General features: G+C 43.9%; 1 long non-coding RNA gene across 2 annotated transcripts in view; it reads left to right on the top strand.

Moving 5' to 3' along the window:
* The window catches only part of LOC139355794 (uncharacterized), a 32,193-nt gene extending 11,887 nt beyond the window's left edge, over positions 1-20,306 (top strand). For both annotated transcript variants that reach the window (XR_011606844.1, XR_011606845.1), the window contains 2 exons: positions 19,641-19,803; positions 19,938-20,306. This is a non-coding gene — a long non-coding RNA (uncharacterized lncRNA). The remainder of the gene's footprint in view (positions 1-19,640; positions 19,804-19,937) is intronic.
* The last annotated feature ends 385 nt before the right edge of the window (positions 20,307-20,691 follow it).

Raw genomic sequence — 20,691 nt, 5'->3', positions numbered from 1 at the left:
TCTGTGGTCTTTATATAACTGGAGATATGTCTGTAAAAATGACATATTTGTAAAACTTACAAAATATTTTAGATCAAAGTGATCCAATTTATTTCAAATGGATTCAAATTATCACTGACTTTAAAAAGAGTTCTGGGAACATCCCAGACCATATAAATTGCTTTGATTTTTCTGGATTGGCTAATAAGAGGAAAATGCTTCCTTCTCAGAGGAAGTCCAATCATGGCACATGTGGCCCAGGCAGGGCCCACGGGATTTTGATGCGATCCTCTTCCCATCCGTAAATACAGTTATCAAAGTCAGGGATAAGGACATAAGCTGAGTTTTAGGTGAAACTGAAGTTTCTCTAAAGCAAATTTCTATCATACTGGAGTCCATGATGAACACCAAGTGCTTTCTGGAATGTTCCTGATGTGGTGGCAGCAGTCTAAGCAGATATAAAATCAGAACAGTGTGACCAGTAAAATGCAGAGTTTTAAAATGTGGTTCCAATGGAGATGCTGAATGATGGTTTGGGTTTGGTTCATCCCCTCCTGTACCATCAGACACTCACATAATAAACACCACACTATAAAGAACTCTGCTTTGATCTCATTGTATGTTAACATTTCTTATATATATTGCTTAAAAAAAAAAAGTAAAGACAGATTACACTGTTAGAATACAGAACCCCCTGCTGGAGCAATCAGAACACCTCTATCTAGTATAGATGTACCTTGGCAAGAAGAGTAAACTGTTACCTCCACAGAGAGGCTAAGTCTTGGTCATGGGGAACAGGCTTAGAGCTTCCCCACTGAGTCCACACCTGGGACAATAATAGCAATAAGAAGACAATGGCAATAATTAATGACAACACCTATCGTGCCTTGAGTGCTTGCTCTGTGCTAGGCATTAAGGTATTATGCTTAGCACATTACAGGATTATCTCCATGTATTCTTCCTCAAACCTGTGAGGGCAGTACTATTGTTATTCTGAAGTCTAAGATGAGGAAACTCAGATTTAAACTATGTGTCTTGCCCAAGGTCCTGCAGGGCTCCTAAGTGACAGATATTTGAAATGTAGTCTATCTGATTGCAGAGCCTGAATCCTTAACCACTAACCTCTACACAGTCCAAGGTCAATAAATGTAACCGTCATGAGCAGTAGAGGCTGGGTTAACTGCCTGAGTCAGAGACAGAAATATCAGGGTCTGCTAAGAAGACGGTGAAGAAAGAGTACAGCAATTTCGAATGTACTCATCAATTCATTAATGGTCATTTTTACATGCTTGCTATTTGTTCAGCTAAGCTATCTCCACTCATGAGCTCTTTAATTCCTTCAGCAAACATTTACTGAGTGCTTCATCCTGGAGATATAAAGATAAGCAAGTGTCTGTCCCCAGAAGCTCCAGCCTAGGAGAGAAGTTGTGCTGATAGATATCAAAGAAAATCATCACTAACCCAAGCAAAGAAACAAACAAATCAAATCCCACCAACCCTGGGGGCTAGTTCCTTTTGGATTCTCTGGACTGCTCCCTTGCCACTTACAGAGCCCGGTGGGAGAGGCAGCTTGCCTATGCCTGTGTGAGGGAAACGGATTTCTAAGCTCCTGCTGTTGATGCGTGCTGCCAAATGGTGCAGATCTGCAGGAGACGGCACTTTGTTATTTATTAGCGAGTTGTGGACATTTAAAGATAGACCCAGATCTTAGTTAGTGGAGGGAATGAAGACTGAAGCTGCTCTACATGAGTACTTAGCAGGAATTGGGGTTGGCAAGTGGAAAGAAGATGGGCATGCGTTGATGGGCTTCCAGGTGAGACAGGCCCTGAGACAGCACAGAAATCTAAGGAGGCTCTCTGGAGGGATAGAGCTGAAGGCAGACAATGGGTGAGAGAAATTTTAGGACACTATTATTTCACACATACTTTTAAATTGCTTCCTGTATTATAATTGACTGCGACTGAATTTTTTTCTCCCCGAATTTTTAGTAAATGTCTGACATGCTGGTGTTTCTTGGGGGAAGGAGTGGGAAGAGCTGCTTTGAGCACCCAGGAAGGAGCAGGGAAGATGAATGCAGAAATGAGACCTGCAGCCCACATGTGGTCACAGAAACCTTGTAGAGGGGAGCTCGGCTTGCCAGGCTACCATGGTGATAAGATGTGTGCGGAGGACCAGGAGTCAGGCCAGAGCTGAGAGGGCGGAGTCACCTGCTGAAGCAGAAGCACTTCTGAAGTCTGGTTGACTGGGGTTACTCTAGAGACCCTACACTTGGGGGTAGAGGAGGCAATTTGAACTGTAAACTAGGATCTGTGAAGCATCTGGCATGTGCCCGGCACATCAGTCACAGCAAAGTGGGAGAGAGGAACACAGATGCAGACCGTTTCAGTGATCCAGTAAGTGCAGAGAGCACAAAGCGGGGCCTTCAACAACTGCGAGGACTCCCTGGATGAGATTGTGCCCAGGTTGGGCCTTGAAGGATGAGCCAGAGTAGCCTAACAGAGAAAAGGGGCAGGAGCATCTGGGCAAATGGAAGAGAGAAACAGAGCTCCATGGGTAAGGAACAGCAAGGTCTGTGGGAGGAATAACCAGGAGGGCTGCAGGGCTGAGAGTCAGCAGGGCTGGGGGAGAGATGGGAGGAGGAGTGGGTAGAGGCCAGGTCGTGGCAGGTAGGTGTGTCCTGGGGAGGTTGGCCTTCTCTCAGGCTCTGTCCCTGAACTCCCTATAAGACTGGGAATCTGCTGCCCGCAATGCTGAGGATAATCTCCCTGTTTCTCTCTCTGGTGCTCTGCAAGTGTCCATTCCACCCTCTCCCAGGATATCTGCTTTCTCTGGTGTGCATTACATGTAGAAGGCAGAAGATTGACAACTAAATCTCTGTGGTTTTACATTGGTCTCACCATCTGGCTATCTCTCGTCTCATCTCCTCTCTCTGCTTCTCCTTTTCCTTGTTCTATTCCTCCGTTTCTCCTTCTCCCTTCTCCTCCTCTTCTTTTTCTTGTTCTTCTTCTTCTTCTCCTCCTCCTTCTTCCTGTTCCTCTTCTGTCATTCTCTCTCCTTTCCTCCCCTCAATCCCACCCCACACACTCCCTGGGAATAGGCTGTGATTGATTATCTGTGGGTCAAATGGACATCTGTAGTCCAGTCGACTGGGCCCAGGGTGCAGGGTCATGACTGCCCCTGCCATGCAGTCGATAAGCATGACTGCCAGGAGCCCACTTCTTGTGAATGAATGTAGGGTGGGAAGTTAAGAGAATATCGCAAGTTGGGCAAACGCCCCAGAGCAATCTCTTCTGGAAAGGGCCGTCTCTGTCACTCCTTTGTATCTGCACATTTCATACAGTGCTGAGTACCCCTATGTGATTCTTAGAAGCTGCAGACTGGTTGATCGATTGCAGAAGCATCTTCACATCGGGGAGGAAAACCTACCAGAGCAGGGATAATAAAATCAATTACAAGGCAGTATTTGAGGACCACGATTTCTCATCCTCAGGTAGCCCTGGACACAGAGCAGGCTACTCAATAGATGGTCTTGACGCTGCAGCCCCAGTGTTTTTCTGTCTTCATCCCTCCTGTTTCCTGCCCTTTTAGTTTCTACAATTCAGAGTACAAACCTCCATTCTTCATTAGCACATTGCTCTGTCCCTTCCAGTCTCCCTATATCAGGGTCCTAGAGGGAAGGAAGAAAAGCAGAGTGGGCAGCGCCACAAGACCTTAATCTGGTTTTGGCCTCAGCACAATCTACCTCTGGGACCTTGGGCCAATTATTTGATCTCTCGTAGCTTTTATTTTCTCAGCTACTTAAAAAAAAAAAAAAAAAAAAAGAGGCTATGATGGTTTGCAGTTATTTCCAGGAGGCTTAGGAATCTGCAGAAGTGTTTCATGGGCAGCCACAGGCAGGAAGGTTCACGAGAGATTCAATCCTCACATCAACGACAGGGCACCTAAGATTTTACAGTAACAGGTTTAAGATTGAAAGCTTTACTGCAAAACAGGACCGGTTGATCTCTAAGACTCTTTTTTTCTTAAGAATTTTGTTAGGTAGCAAGGAAAGTGTTAACAGAAGCCTTTAAAAGAGAATGGTCTGCTTTTCTCTCATATAGAAGAAATATGGTCAGGCTAGCTGCCCCATAATATCAGCAATGGCCCTGGCCTCCTTCTTCCTTCTTAATCCACCATCTTTAGCACTGGCTTAGCATTGGCTACTGGCTTCCATTCTCACACTTGCTATATATACATATGTATTTTTGAGACAGGGCCTCACTCTATTGTTCAGGCTGGAATGCAGTGGTATGATCTCAGCTTACTGCAGCCTCTGCCTCCTTGGTTCAAGCAATTCTCTTGCCTCAGCCTCCCGAGTAGCTGGGACTAAAGGCGTGAGCCACCATGCCCAGTTAATTTTTGTATTTTCAGTAGAGTTGGGGTTTCACCATGTTGGCCAGCCTGGTCTTGAACTCCTGACCTCAAGTGATCCACCCACCTTGGCCTCCCAAAGTGCTGGGATTACAGGCGTGAGCCACTGTGCCTGGCCACCACACTTGCTGTATATTTACTGAACACTTATCTATATGTGCTTGAATGCCCACATATACAAAAATCCAGAGATCTCCAGGAATTTCTCCAAGCACCCTGTCTGTGAAGTTTTCTATAGGCAGAGTGAGAAATTCTCACCCCTGGGTACTTTTCTACTTTGTTTATATCTGTCAAGCATTGTGTTTAGCACATTGTATTATATGTCATCTCTAATGTGTCACGTGGGCCTGAGCTCCATGACAATGACATCATGTCTCACTCCTCTTTGGGTTCCTGGTGCCCAACCCCGTCCTCAGCATCCAGCAGACATGGCTGGGTGGACGGGGGAGTGAATGGATGAGTCAACGCATCATTCCGTCTTCAACTTCCCACAGCCCATCCATAACAAATGAGAATTTGGTTATTTGGTCATATTTGTTCCCAAGGAAGAATAGGACACAGCTGATTATCTATGGATCTGGAGCTCCAGGAGAGGTCTGAGCTGGAGATTGATTTGGGAATCCTTGACTATATGTGGAAGTTAATTTATGGAGTGGACTGAGATCACAGAGTGGGCCAATGGAGGAAGGGAAGGCTAGGGAACGCTTCTAGAAGTGAGTAGAGGCTGGGCGCGGTTGCTCACACCTGTAATCCCAGAACTTTGGGAGGCTGAGGCAGGTGGATCATTTGAGATCAGGAGTTCGAGACCAGCCTGACCAACATGGTGAAACAAACCCTGTCTCTACTAGAAATACAAAAATTAGCTGGGTGTGATGGTGCACACCTGTAGCCCCAGCTATTTGGGAGGCTGAGGCAGGAGAATTGCTTGAACCTGGGAGGCAGAGGTTGCAGTAAGCCGAGATTGCGCCACTGCACTCCAGCCTGGGCAACAGAGCAAGATTCCATCTGGGGAAAAAAAAAAAAAAAGAAGTGAGTAGAAAAAGAAGATGCCGCAAAGGAGGCTGAGAAGGAATGGAAAAATAGGTAGAGAATTGAGGCAGGAGAGGGCTTCAGAAGGCATCACGGGCAACAGAACAGCATCAGAGGCTATGATGAGGGCAAGGGGTCTGCCTGGTCTTTCCTGCCCTGCCCTCCTGACCAGCTTCGAGAGCTAAAGGACACCAGCTGCACCCAGACCCTGCTCCTCACGCTCAGCACCCAGGGAAGGAGCACATTTCCCAGGAGGCCAGAGATATCTATTCCCCACACGCAGCCACATTCAACCATCACAACCACTAATCCTCCATTATAAGGTAATTTTGTATATAGCAAAAGAAGTTACAACTAAAATATATAAATATATGTAAGGCACGGAAGGCACTCTTGCTGCTGAGGTTCTACGACTGAGATGGTCACAGCTTAGGTTCATCCCGGGGTAGTACAACTGACACCAAGCTCTGAGTCAAGGGAACAATCGGAATCCAAGCTAGATCTCCAGGCTGGCGTTACACCAGTGTTCACCAAGTGTATGCCAAGAAGCACTGGTTATAGGATTGTTAATAAACATACTGAGAGAAACGAAACAAAACAAAACAAGAGTCTTGTGGGTAAGTGAGAACCAGGAAGTCAGAAGCAGTTGGCTGAGCCAGGGGCTGGAAGACAGAAGCTCAGAATCAAGAGCAGAAGAAGAAACTCTGGAGTGCAGCCTCAGAGCATAAGAGCAGAACAGCAGCTTGCAGGATAAAAACCAAGACAGAGAGAAAGAAGATGCTAAGAGAGCACTGGGGAGGGAGAGATGATTCACACCAGGGAGAACTAGGGCCATTTCCCGGGTCGGCAAGCATGCCTAGCATACATTCATGTGGCGTGAATGACTTAGAGGGGATTTGAGCTGCACTTGGAAGAATGGCAGATAGGAAGGTGGGAAGGTCATTCTGGGCAGAAGGAAACATTTGAACAATAGCCTGGAGTATGGGGTTAGTTCTGGCCGCAGGTAGTTGGAAAGGGGAGTGTGAGGTTTTAGTCTGTGCGCTCTCAGCATCTCCCCGGGGAAGGAAGAACTACTTTTAGGCTTGTGCTGTTTCAGGGTGCAGCCCTGGAATGAAACTGGACCTGCTGCCCATATCAATGCCAGCTTTTCACTGAGAGCGGGCTGAGTCCTGGGCCAGGCAGCCCAAATTCGCACCTGGACAAAGCAGACGCCCAGACTCTCCTGGCCCGGGCCACCTGTGTGGGGCCTGCTGGGCAGAGCTCAGAAACTGTGTCTCCGTTTCTCTCTGCTCAGACTGTCTCCATTATGTTAAGCTGCAGGCCCCCAGGCAGGGCCCCTGCTGTTTTGTCCCTGGCTGCTCCTTTGAGCCAAGAATGGCAGTGATGCCAGTGTCTCCACCACTGCAGAGGTTCTCCTTTTGTTCTGAAGGACAGCACGGCTGTGCGCTCTGTCACCTGTCCGGAGGTCTTCCGCTGCATCCACACTGCCAGGTCAAGCGAGCAGGAGTTGCTGCATCCTTGGTTTACAAGGCTTGAGAGCTTTTGAGTAGGAGGGAGTGTATGCAAAATACTTAGTGAGGATGCCTAAGGATAGTGCAGAAGCCCAGCATTGAGCGTCCTGGAAAGACTTCAAATGAATCTTCACATTCAACATAAAAAATAAAACAAAAATAGACAGCTTTTCTTCAATTCCATAGTCACCTGTAAGAGACTGATGAAGGCTAGGAGACATTAATTAAAGAGTGAGAATCATTTTCTGGGTTCCTTCAGTGGTTTACCTTTCCCTTTTTGTCAATTTCTATTAAGTTCAAAACAGTTTTCATGCCTATAAAATCAATCACCTCAGTCCACAAGTCCCCATGCACTTATTGTGAAATATAATGAAAGCGTTGATAAAGGTGTGCAGAGAAGATGAATACATCTGCTGAAATACAAATCTAGAGAAACAGCTTGATTTACTCCTCCATCCCGCTTACTCCTTCCGGTGAGTGAATACCACTCACGAGAGTGAATAGGTATTTCAGCAGCAAGACGGGAAGACTTCCCAGGCTGCAGTCTTGGCTCTGCTGTCTATCCGATGATCATTATAGGCTGACCTGTCTAACTCAGTTTCCTCATATGTCCAGTGAAGACAATCACATATACCTTAAGAGTAGTTGTGAAGATTCAGTGATATAATGGCTGTAAAGCACTTAGCACAGTGCCTGGCACAACTTATAACTCAATAACAAGAAGACAAGCAATCTAATTTTAAAATGACAAAACAGTCTGGGCAACACGGTGAAACCCCATCTGTACAAAAATGTGCAAAAATTGGCTGGGTGTGGTGGCTTGCGGCTGTAGTCCCAGCTACTCAGGAGGCTGAGGTGGAAGGATGGTTTGAGCCTGGGAGGTTGAGGCTGCAGTTAGCCAAGATTGCACCACTGCACTCCAGTCTGGGAGACAGTAAGACCCCATCTCAAAAAAAAAAAAAAAAAAAAAAGAAAAAGACAAAAGACTGGAATGGACATTTCACCAAAGAAGATACATGAAACTCTAATAGGTGCACAACAGACGTTTAACAATACTAGTTGTTAGAAAAATGGGAACTGAAACCACATTAAATACCACTTTATGCTCACTTTAAAGTCTATAATTTTAAAAATAGACAATAACAAGAGCTGGAGAGGATGTGGAGAAACTAGAACCTCCCCACATTGTTGGTGGGAATGTAAAATGGTATAGCCAACTAGGAAAACAATTGGGAAGTTTCTTTAAAAGGTTAAGCAGAATTGCCAGCAGCATTTCCACTCCTAATTATCTGGCCAAAAGAAATGAAAGCATATGTCCACACAAAGACATATGTTCATGACAGCATTATTCATAATAGCCACAAATTGCAAACAATCCAAATGTCCATCACCCAGAGACTGGATAAACAAAGTGTGGTAATTCATATAATGAAATACTACTCAGCAATAAAAAAGAACAAACTATTGATACATACTACCACATGGATGGACCTCAAAAAGATTTTGCCAAGTGAAATAAGCCAGAAATTCATTTACATAGCATTTCTGGGAAATACAAATCTATGAAACAGAAAGCAGATCCGTGTTTGCCTGTGGCAGGCAGGTGAGACTGGAAATTCCAAGCGGACATGAGGCAGTTTTGAAGCTGATGGAAATGTTCTAAAATTGCATTTTGGTTATGGTTGTACAACTCTATAAATTTACTAAAAGTCCCTGAGTTAAACACTAAGATAGGCAACTTTTACAGCATATAAACTATACTTCCACATAACACTTTAAAAATTGTTACAAAGATTGTATGGCAACTCAAAGAAGTTGTGTGATATGTTAAGTAAAAGCAAAAAGTTAAGGCAAAAACAGCAAAACCCATAAGTATTTAAAATACAAAGTACATAAATAATTACAACCATGAATGAATCAGAATAAAAACAAGGGCTGGGTGCAGTGGCTCATGCCTGTAATCCCAGTACCTCGGGAGGCTGAGGTAGGAGGATCGCTTGAAGCCAGGAGTTCAAGACCAGCCTGGGCAACAAAGTGAGATCCAGTCTCTATAAAAAGTTTTTTTAATTTAGGCAGGCACGGTGTTTCATACCTGTAATCCCAGCACTTTGGGAGGCTGAGGCGAGAGGGAGGATTGCTTGAGCCCTGGAGTTTGACTCTGCAGAGAGTCATGATCGAGCCACTGCACTGCATTCCGACCTGGGCAACAGCAAGACCTTGTCTCTTAAAAAAAAGAAAAAAAAAGAAGAGTGAAAATGAAAGAACTATGGAGCAATAAAATTTGCCATATCAGTAAAATGGAGTTTTTTTTTTTTTGGTCTTTTAACAAAATATTATTTAATCATTTTTATTATATTAAAAAAGATAAGCTAAAGCAGATTTTGTGTGTGTGTTCTGTCTTCTAGCTTGCAGGGAGTGGAGGAGGAGATAATAGTGCGTCCTTGTTTTTGAGTTCTTTTCTTCTACATTTCTAGAGAGCTTTACAGACATTAGCTCATTAATCCCCAACAATCCTTGAAGCAGGCAGAGAATAATATCAGCTCCCCACCTTGCTTATTCCGGTTCATTTAAAGGCATTTTTTTAAAATTTATTATGAGGATATGAAGGAGTTATAATCATATTTTATGTATATACATTCTCATATATATATACACACACCAAAAGAAGTGGATTACACTTTACCTCCTCTGAACTAGGTTATTTCTCCCCTACTCCTATTGTCTTCTTAGCCCTTCCGAACTAAAGCTGAGGGGTCATGTTACCTTAGCCTCCAAACAACAGAAAAACACCAAGCTTGCTAAGTGCTTCTGTTGGGCTGAAATAGGAATTTCTCCTTTTATGGTATCCTTAAGTTATCCGGACAGTAGAAACGAACGTTTGGGCAGCAGCTTATCTAGCTGATTAATGGCATTTCACTCGGCATTGGTTAGGTTCTACTTTCTCTGCATCACAAACAGGTGAAGTCCCATGTTATGGAACCAATGATTTCTAAATAACAAATTCTGAAGAATGCCCTTGTCACACATGCATTCCACTTGTGCTGTCCGCTTGACTGCAATGCCCTGTCCTACCTTATCTGCCAAATGACCTTTCTTGATCTTTTTAGACTTAGCATCTTTTATAACCATTTACCTTTTTCTCCTTTACTTTTCTTTGAGTACTCCCCTCCCCCACATCGTACAGCATCTTCCCTTCTGTGCTCTCATGGTACAGATTTCTATTTCCATCCATATCACGCTGTGTTGTAAAGTACGTGGGTCTGTGTGCTTGTCTCCTCCTTATAGATGTGAGTTCACTGAAGAAGAGTTAGTGTCATAATCGTCTTTGAATCCCAGCACATCCTGTTGATGATGATGAATGTACAAGTTTGCTAGGGCTGCTGGAACAAACACAGACTGGGTGGCTTAAACAACAAATTTATTTTTTCACAGTTCTGGAGGCTAAAAGTTCAAGACCGGCACATCGGCAGGACTGATTTCATTCTGAGGCCCCTCCCCTTTGCTTGTAGATGGTGGTCTTTCCCACGTGTTCTTCACATGATCTTCCATCTGTGTGCGTCTGTGTCCTCATCTCCTCTTCTTACGTGCACATTGGTCAGGTTGGATTAGGATCCACCCACTTAACTGCATTTCACCTCAATTACCTCTTTGAAGGCCCTACCTCCAAATCTCCAAATACAGGCACATTCTGAGGTAGTGAGGATGAGGACTTCCACATGTGGAAGTAATTTGGAGGGGAGGGGGCACAATTTGGCCCATCACAATGGTGATGAAGATGATGATAACAGCTACCATTTATTGAATGCTAGCTATATTCTGGGCATTTGACTTCCCATCTGCTATGTCTTTTAGTCTTCGATAACCCTATGGTTACAATCAATATTATTGTCATTTTTGGTTTATAGATAAAGGAGAAAACAAAAGGAAGGCTTACAGAGGTGAGGTCACTTATCTAAGGTCAAAGAGCTGATGTGTAGTGAAAATGGGATTCAATCCCAAGCTATTTTGCTTCCAGAGCTACACTCTAAATTACTCTACTACCTGGCACATAATAGGTACACAGAGCATGTTTGAAGAAAGAATGGCCAAGTAAATGAATGAAATAATAAATACCACAGCCATGTAACATTTAGATTCAGTTGCACCACAGACTGTTGCATAGTTCTGAAAACCTACAAAAGATATACATGTAAAAGTTTGATAAATGATTATCCTGAAATATAACTTTATTCTTGTCCTCTTTTTTTTTTTTTTCTTTTGGGATGGAGTCTCACTCTGTTACCCAGGCTGGAGTGCAGTGGTACAATCTCGGCTCACTGCAACCTCCACCTCCGGGGTTCAAGCGATTCTGCTGCCTCAGCCTCCTGAGTAGCTAGGATTACAGGTGCACGCCACCACATCCGGCTGATTTTTTGTATTTTTAATAGAGACGGGGTTTCACCATGTTGGCAAGGCTGGTCTTGAACTCCTGACCTCAAATGATTCACTCACCTTGGCTTCCCAAAGTGCTTGGATTACAGGGGTGAGCCACCGTGCCTGGCCCTATTCTTGTCTTCTCATACAGGCAGATTAGAAGGGATCCTATCACATTTAAAATTTAGTACTTTTTGTTTAAAAAAATAAATTGAGATTATACAATCAAAGAGCATTAAAGCTGGTAGAAGTTTCACAAATCATTTGTTTCAGACCAGGCACAGTGGTGCACACCTGTAGTCCCAGCTACTCGGGAGGCTGTAGGGGAAGGATCGCTTGAGCCCAGGAGTTCATGGGTATAGTGTGCTATGAGCACGCCTGTGAATAGCTGTTGCTCTCCAGCCTGGGCAACATAATGACACATCGTTTCTAAGAATTTTTTAAAAAGGTATAATAAATTAAAAATTTAAATAAAGAAAGAATCATCTAGTTCAAACTCTTTGTTTTACAAATGAGGAAATAAAGGCACAGTGATAGTAGCTGGCTTGCCATTACTGTATTAGACTGGTGACACATTATTGACTATGCATTATTATTCTTATTATTTACCATCACTGTGCTCCTAGGTGTGGAGTAATCAAATTAGGTTTTTCTTTTCCCCAGGATCATTCCAAAGTGGTTGGTGTGTTAGACAAATGAGGAGACAAGAGAAGGGGTTGAATCAGAGTCCTTCAAAGCAACCCACCAAATTCCATTTTCCTATTTGCCGTTTTTCCCACTGCAACTCACCCAAAGTAGAGAAAGAGGGATTTTTTTTTTCATAAACTGGCTGAGAGGAGTATTCCTTAACCATGGTTAAAGAAAAGCAAAATTCTGCAAAATTCCCAGGAAGATTAAGTATGCCACGGGGTGGTGACAGGGACCTGACCTGTGTTCATAGCTCCACAGCTCTTGGCACCGTCTCCTGCTGGGATGCCGGGCCCTGCAAGCACAGTCTTGGAAAATCACAAATAAAGACAGAAAGAAATTGTTTAGCCCAACTTCCTCAGATGAGGAAATGAAGTTGTAGGAGGTGAAGTGACTTACTAAGGATCAATCAGCCAATTAGCGAGAATATTGGAAACAATGGGCCTCTTCCACAGATAAATCGGGCAGGTTTCGGAAAGTTTCACTCACACCCAGCAACCTCCACAGAGTCAGGCAGTGTTTTCCAAAACGTGTTCTGATGCCACTCATGGTTACACAAGACCTCTTTAGCTCTTTTTAAAAAGCAAGACAACATTTTTTTTCTTTTAATGGTTATGTATTGGCCAGGTGTGGTGGTTCATGCCTTTAACCCCAGCACTTTAGGAGGCCGAGGCAGGAGGATTACTTGAGCCCAGGAGTTCAAGACAAGCCTGGGCAACATGGAGAGACCCTGTCTCTACAAAAAGTTAAAAAGTTAGCCAGGCGTGGCGGTGCATGCCTGTAGCTCCAGCTACTCAGGAGGCTAAGATGGGAGGATTGCTTGAGCCTGGGAGGCCAAGGTTGCAGTGAGCTGTGATCATGCCACTGCACTCCTGCCTGTGACAAAGCAAAACCCCTGTCAAAAGAAAGAAAGAAAGAAAGAAAGAAAGAAAGAAAGAAAGAAAGAAAGAAAGAGAAAGAAAGAAAGAAAGAAAGAAAGAAAGAAAGAAAGAAAGAAAGAAAGAAAAAAGAAAGAGAGTGAAAGGGAAAGAAGGAAGGAAGGAAGGAAAGAAAGAAAGACAAAGAAAGAAAAAGAGAAAGAGAGAAAGGAAAAAGAAAGAAAGAAAAAAGAAAGGGAAGGAAGGTAGGAAAGAAGGAAGGCCAGCCAGGTGCGGTGGCTCATGCCTGTAATCCCAGCATTTTGGGAGGCTGAAGCAGGCAGATTGCTTGAGTCTAGCAATTTGAGACCAGCCTGGGAAACATGGCGAAACCCCATCTCTAATAGCTGGGTGTGGTAGCAAGCACCTGTAGTGCAGCTACTCGGGAGGCTAAGAGGCTAAGGTGGGAGGATTGCTTGAGCCTGGGAGATCAAGGCTGCAGTGAGCTGAGATTGCACCACTGCATCCACCTGGGTGACAGACCCAGACCCAGTCTCAAAAAAAAAAAAAAAAAAAAGAAAAAGGAAAAAAAGGAAGAAATAGTTAATAACATATTTTATACAAAAATATTCTAGGTTAAAAAACAGTGAGTTGATTTTTAAAAATACGCTCAATAAATAATATTACAGACACAATGCTATGATCATATTGCAAAAATCATGAAGGGGTAGTATGCAAAATATTGAGGTGTGGGACACGTTGAACAGGGATAATTCTCTCCTTTTTATAGATTCATGAATGGGTGCATAGAGAGGATATGGGAATTGCTCATGAAGAGGAAGAAAATATTTTTATATATAGTTCAGGGATTTGGCCTTACTCTGTAGCAACCCTATTCCACAAGCACTAGGCCTGCTTGCTGTTTGACAGGTCATGGAGTTTCGATGGCTTTAGGGTTGCCATCAAACAGAGCTTTCTCTTCCTTTCAAAAAATATTGTCAATATATTGTGAGAACAGCAGTTGTCTTAACGTTTTATTGATTTCTTACATGTTTGGTGCTGAAATGATCAATCAGAAAAAATCCCACTGCAAATGTTCTCATGGTAATCTGTCACTTATCAGATCCTGGTCTTTTTATTTTTTTATTTTTTTTATTTTTTTGAGATAGAGTCTTGCTCTGTTGCCAGGCTGGAGTATAGTGGTGTAATCTCGGCTCACTGCAACCTCTGCCTCCCAAGTTCAAGCGATTCCCCTGCCCCAGCCTCCCAAGTAGCTGGGACTACAGGCACATACCACCGCGGCCTGGCTAATTTTTTTGTATTTTAGTAGGGATGGGGTTTCACCATGTTGGCCAGGATGGTCTTGATCTCCCGATCTCATGATCTGCCCACCTAAGCCTCCCAAAGTGCTTGTATTACAGGCGTGAGCCACCGTGCCCGGCCAGATCCTAGTCTTTTATCTGAAAATTGGCAGATTGGACAGCAACCAGTCTACACTTGTTCTCTATAGCTGCTGTTCTGACATGTTTACTGTGAACAAATACATTTTGTTTTTATAGGGTGAATAATATCCTGAAACGGCACCTTAGGCTTCTCATTGCCCAATTTAAGCCAGTCTAACATATCCTCAACCTTTAATTCCTTTCTTTATTTAAAATGTCTTATTAAGTCCTCAAAATTCACGAAGTTGAGTCATGAATGAAAGTAAGGCTTTTCATGGAGTTTTTCTGTGGCTGTTTTTGTTGTTCACAGAGTTCTCACCTTAAAGATTTGTATCTGGAACATTTGTAATCAACTAGCAGAGGCTTAACCCCCCTTCAGAGGAGGATCAAGTGTTAATCTTCAGATTTCAAGTGTGTGGGTCCAAAACTCTGGGCCCGGAATCCTTAGTCCAGTTGCCAGAGGCCCACGGGTAATCCATGAAACCTCCCACTCCTATAGCATGTAGTAATGTTTTCTCTGAGACATTCTGTCAAAGGAGAATTCCAAAACAAGTTGGAAAGATGCAAGCCCAGCCCTGGGGCCAGAGCTCACAGCCATATGAGTGGAAAGCAAGACTACAGTGAATTACAGGCAATCTCTGGACTGGCTTTCAGATCTTCCCAGGGAACAGCATGTCCCAGGGTCCTTTTAAGGCGGTCTACCCTCTCTTGTGTTAAATGCAGTTAAGACATTTTCCTGGTCTTAGAAATGTATCCTCCTTCTTACCTCCTGAACCAGCTTTGGTCAGAGGCCATGAGACCATAGTAACAAAGAATTTACAAGTGTTCAAACTGAATGCAGGCTGCAATTAGGGGCCCACAGGTAAGTACAGCTCCAAGCTTGAGACAGATCTTGTGTGCCTGGTACATAGTGGGCACTCATCACAATTCCTGGTGTCTCATCCTCACCTAGCCCAGTGATCTCATTATGCCCTGGCTCTCCGTACTCTCTAGTTTCACACGAGACATTCTGGCTCCTAAGGTGGAAGTTGCAGTTTTTGTCTGGTTTCTGGTCCTGGCTGACTCTCCTCCTGCTCTGACCTGCAGCTCCCATCAGGCCTTTCTTCCTCCTCAGCTCTTTTGTTCAACTCCCTTCACTTCTACTGTCATCTTCTTCCCATCCCCATGGCCCAAAGTGCCCCTTTCACCTCTTCTTTAACTGGACACCGGGCTTTTCAGTTAAAACACTTCAGTGCTAGCTCAGGAATTCTACACAACACACTTGAAGACGCAGTTGCTTAAAGCTGACATTCCATGTTTACCACAGAAGGAAAACTTCCATATACTCGTAGGGGATCTCAGGGCAAGCCACTTCCTTTTTTTTTTTTTTTTTTTTGAGACAGAGTCTCCCTCTGTCGCCCAGGCTGGAGTGCAGTGGCATGATCTCGGCTCACTGCAACCTCTGCCTCCTGGGTTCAAACGATTCCCCTGCCTCAGACTCCTGAGTAGCTAGGACTACAGACACCTGCCATCACGCCCAGCTAATTTTTGTATTTTTAGTAGAGATGGGGTTTCACCATATTGGCCAGGCTGGTCTCAAACTCCTGACCTCAAATGATCTGCTCACCTTGGCCTCCCAAAGTGCTGGGATTAGAGGTGTGAGCCACTGCGCCTGGCCCAAGGCAAGTCATTTCCTAAAGAATTGGGGTTGGGGATATAGCCCTTGGAGAGTTTCTTTAAAAACTGTAAGAAAGCTGGGTGCGGTGGCTCACGCCTGTAATCCCAGCACTTTGGGAGGCTGAGGTGGGCGGATCACCTGAGGTCAGGGTTTCAAGACTAGACTGACCAACATGGAGAAACCCTGTCTTTACTAAAAATACAAAATTAGCCAGGTGTGGTGGCACATGCCTGTAATCCCAGCTACTAGGAGGCTGAGGCAGGAGAATCGCTTGAACCCGGGAGGCGGAGTTTGCAGTGAGCCGAGATTGCGCCATTGCACTCCAGTCTGGGCAACAAGAGCAAAACTGTGTCTCAAAAAAAAGTACTGCAAGAAAATGGTGTGAAAATACATGATTAATATATAAGAATGTATCTTGTACTGTTTTTGGTATCATCATTAAGAAGCAAGAAGCCTCTCAAGAGAGGCTTATGTGTTTCCTGACCAGTTCCAAGCTTCTGCTAAGTAGGCAACAGATCAGGTGAACTCATCTCCCCAGCTTAGCTCACTGTCCCTGGTGAGGACATGTGGCAGAGTTAGCCCATCTGTAGGCCAGGGACCTGTGATGCAGTCTGGCTCAACGGCTAAGCCAGTCAAATTCTTCTCTCAGGGATTTAGCAAAGACACCTGGAGGGAAGTTAGTTCCAATGGCTGGACCTGGGAGATCACACAGATTTGGGTGCTGAACAGCCATTTTGGGCCATGTGTAGACAAATAACCAGAAATATTGAACTGGGAAGAAAGAGGATAAAAGAGGCGATATACAGAGAACTACTTTGCTGTAAGCAGAGGAGTTGGAAATGTGAAAGAGTGTAGCACGGAGCTGCCTTGATTCCTGCTTTTCCTGAGGCTGTGTTTCTTAGTTTTTCCAGGGCTCCCAGGCATACATGTCCTTTCAATAAACTTTATTCTTTCTGGAACAATTTGAGTGAGTCTGTGTTCCTGATTCAAGCTGCGGTAGATCCTCTGAGGAAGGTAGTCTTTATAGGCGCTAAGCAGGGTGCCCATCAGAGCTCCCTCCAAGGGCAGATCGATTAGTGATTCCTTCTCAGTATTGGCGTGGACATCAGCCCAGGGGATGCAGCCCTCTTACTAGATACGTCTAATGTTTCATGGCCAGTCCCTGGATTCTGCTGTGGGAAGTTCCAACTTCGAGGGATAGGATCCACTACCGAGGTTGGTAAGGGGACTACTTAGGAAAGAATCAGCTCCAGCCATTTGTCTACCCTCAGGTTACTCCACATAAAATAGGTCCTGGCAAAAGGAACCTTATTAGGCTGACTTGGGTCTCATGCTCAACTCCTGCGGAGAGATCAGATAGCATAATTTGATTGGTTTCCTTGGCAAGAAAGACTGCCCTCAGTAGAAAACATGTAATTTCCCAAAAGGAAATCAAACTATTGCTTTCAGAATAAAGGGGAATGGACTCCAGCAAGTAAAAAAACAAATGCTCACCACGGTGGTGGAACTGAGATTCAAACAGTCTTTCTACCACTTGCCAATCAGAGTAGCAACAAACGTGTCTTTATACAGAAACAAAATCCGTCTCCCTCCAACTTTGCCTTATTGGTCTGGTTTTCCAGCTTGGAGTCCCACAGCACCAGCCTATACTTTCTGCCCTCTGTCCTTCGGTGACATGAAGGCAGTTAGCATACTCTCTCTCCTCGATCCCCGGCCCTGGTCTCAACTCCTAGCTTTAAACATTTCTGTTCCTTAAACTGTTCCTCATGGAATGTGGTTTGAGTTAGCTTCTCCACTCTGGTTGTTCTCTTAAAAACCAGCTTCAGATTTTTAATTTTCCCACTTCAAATGTGGTGACCAAAGGAACCAAGGGGTAACACTTCAGGTATGTTTTGTCCCAAGCAGAGCATCTCAGAATCTTAAAACTCTAAAGATTAAGCTGTCATTTGTTTCCACATCCTGCCTGACACTGGTGCGAGTGCTGATGGCTCTAGTTCTGTATCTTGGCATTGCCATTTGTTAGCTGTGTGACTCAAGTAAGTTACTTGACCTCTGCAAGTGGGTTTCTTTACCTGTTACCTGCAATCATAGTACATATTTATGATCATTGTGCTTATTAAATGAGACAATGCCATGCAGAGTGTTGGGCACAGTGTGTAGCCCACAGAAGGCCCTCAATATACTTTTTGTGTGTGTGTGTGATAGAGTTTCACTCTTGTCGCCCAGGCTGGAGTTCAGTGGTGTGATCTCCACTCACTGCAACTTCCAGTTTCTGGGTTCAAGCGATTCTCTAGCCTCAGCCTCCCGAGTAGCTGGGATTACAGGTGCCCACCACCACACCTGCTTAATTTTTGTATTTTTAGTAGAGACGGGGTTTCACCATGTTGGTCAGGCTGCTGTCGATCTCCTGACCTCAAGTGATCCACCTGCCTCGGCCTCCCAAAGTGCTGGGATTACAGGTGTGAGCCAATGTGCCCGGGCTCAATATACTTGTTACTATTACCATTTATTGTTGTTCCTTTTTAAAATCCACCCCAAGTAAGTCGCTATCCAGCCTGTCCATAACCACTGAAAGATAATCAGCCAGAGGAGTCATGTCTGTCCTTTAGAGTTTGCACGAAGGCACACAAGGGATGGATTGGACAAAGAACACAGCGTTTAGGATTTATCTACACTACTAGAAGGAAATATTATCAGGGAAATGACAGCAGGACTTCGTGGGAAGATGTGGAATGCCACAGGGAAAGGAAAAGGCTTTGGGGTGCTTTCCTCTGGGAGGTAAAGTGCAAGCTAATTTTGCTTTGGTTTTTTTCGGGATTGGCAGGAAGTAGTCATTATGTCAGAATCCATGAAGATCGAGTTCTGATTATCAAGGGGTGAAAATCGCCAAGCAAATATTTGTCATTGATAAGATACTTCATAATCAGAGTAGCTTCTCACACCCATAGTAAGCTCTGCTTGCGGGACTTTCGAACGTGAATTCCCTGCTCCGACACTAATTAGACAATTAAAACAAAGCAGGCCTGGAGTCAATGTAACATATGCCCTAGAAAATGCCCACGGTCCTCTGCCTCACTACAACATTGCTACTGAAGGTGTCTCAGCATGGCAGCGGAGTGGCAGAAGTGAAAGTCATTGTCTCTGGAATGGTAATCAGTGAAATAAAAGACAAATACATGATTTAAAGTGTGTGAACCATTGAGATGTCATCAAGGGGATAGTTAAAAGAACAGATTTTGGAATCGAAGATAGTAATTAGACTTCATGAAGTCTAATCTGTTCATGAAGGACCAACTATACCTTGTCTATCATGGTATCGTGAACTGGCGTTGTGCCTGAGTCAGAGCAGGAGTTGAATAACTCTCACTGATGGAATGAACTGTCTACATTCAGATCCTAGCTGTGCCACTTATAACAGTATGACTGTAGGCAAGTCCTGGAACTTCTCTCTGCCTCAGTGTCCTGGTTTGTAAAATGGGATCATGAGAATACCAGCCTCAGAATTGTGAGATTCAAAGAGAAAATGCAGACAGTTCAGCATAGCACATAGTAAGAAGTATGTAACCTCAAGTTTTTCTTCTGACTTTTCACTATTATTGTTATTACTACTGATTTTTTTTTTTTTTTTTTTTTTTTTTTTTTTTTTGAGAGACAGGGTCTTGCTCTGCTGTCTGGGCCAGAGTGCAGCAGCGTACACACAGGTCACTGCAGCCTCAACCTCCTGGGCTCAAGCGATCCTCAGCCTCCCAAGTAGCTGAGACTACAAGTGCTTGCCACTGTGCCCAGCTCTATTATTACTGATTTTTAAATAAATTCTGGTAAGTAGTCTGTAAAATAATAACCCTCATATTACACAAATAAAGAGCTAAGTTGCCACAGCAACACCTGTTTTACCACTAGCAGTAATCAACAATGAGACTAAGTTTTTGTTTGCTTGTTTGCTTTTTGCCAGTCAAATTTTAAGACCCTCTTCTTCTTTGCTGTAATTAACTCTTTGGACGGGCGAGGTGCTTTCAGTGGAATCACCAGCTGTGAATTCTTCCTTGCCTCTCCCATCTCACTGCTGGGACTTCAGTGATGTGCACCCTGGACGGCATCTTAGGGCTTCAGAGCCTCGAGAGGACACAGAAGAACGGAAAGTACCTATCATTTGATTGGAGCTGACAATTTCTGCTATGAAAAGAAACACTGGGAAAGAAGAGGGGGTTTTATTTTTTAGAAAACTAACTTTGTAAATTAAAGAAGAAAAGATTAATTACTTGGAAATTTTCAGAGTTTTGAGAATGTTTTAGCAGTGTTTCCTATTACATTATAATCTTCAAGTCCAGTCTCCCTGAGTTTGACTTTTGTCTTCTCATCAACCATGAATATGATATAGGGTAATTCAGCTGATATTATCAAAAAGCCTTTTGAATTCAAAAGGAAGTCATGTTAACGGAGGTGGGTCTGTGTCTATGTGTGTGTATGTATGTGTATATATGTGTGTATATATATGTATCCACACATACACACACACACACACATTTTATATATATATAATATTATCCTAATCTGTTATTTTTTGATTTTTTTTTTTGAGACAGAGTCTCACTCTGTTGCCCAGGCTGGAGTGCAGCCTCAGCCTCCCAAGTAGCTGGGATTACAGGCATGTACCACCACACCTGGCTAATTTTTATATTTTTAGTAGAGATGGGGTTTCACCATGT

Source organism: Macaca nemestrina, chromosome 8 (assembly GCF_043159975.1).
Source record: "Macaca nemestrina isolate mMacNem1 chromosome 8, mMacNem.hap1, whole genome shotgun sequence".
In the NCBI taxonomy this organism is placed as follows: domain Eukaryota; kingdom Metazoa; phylum Chordata; class Mammalia; order Primates; family Cercopithecidae; genus Macaca; species Macaca nemestrina.
This window is presented reverse-complemented; position numbering and strand designations above follow the sequence as displayed.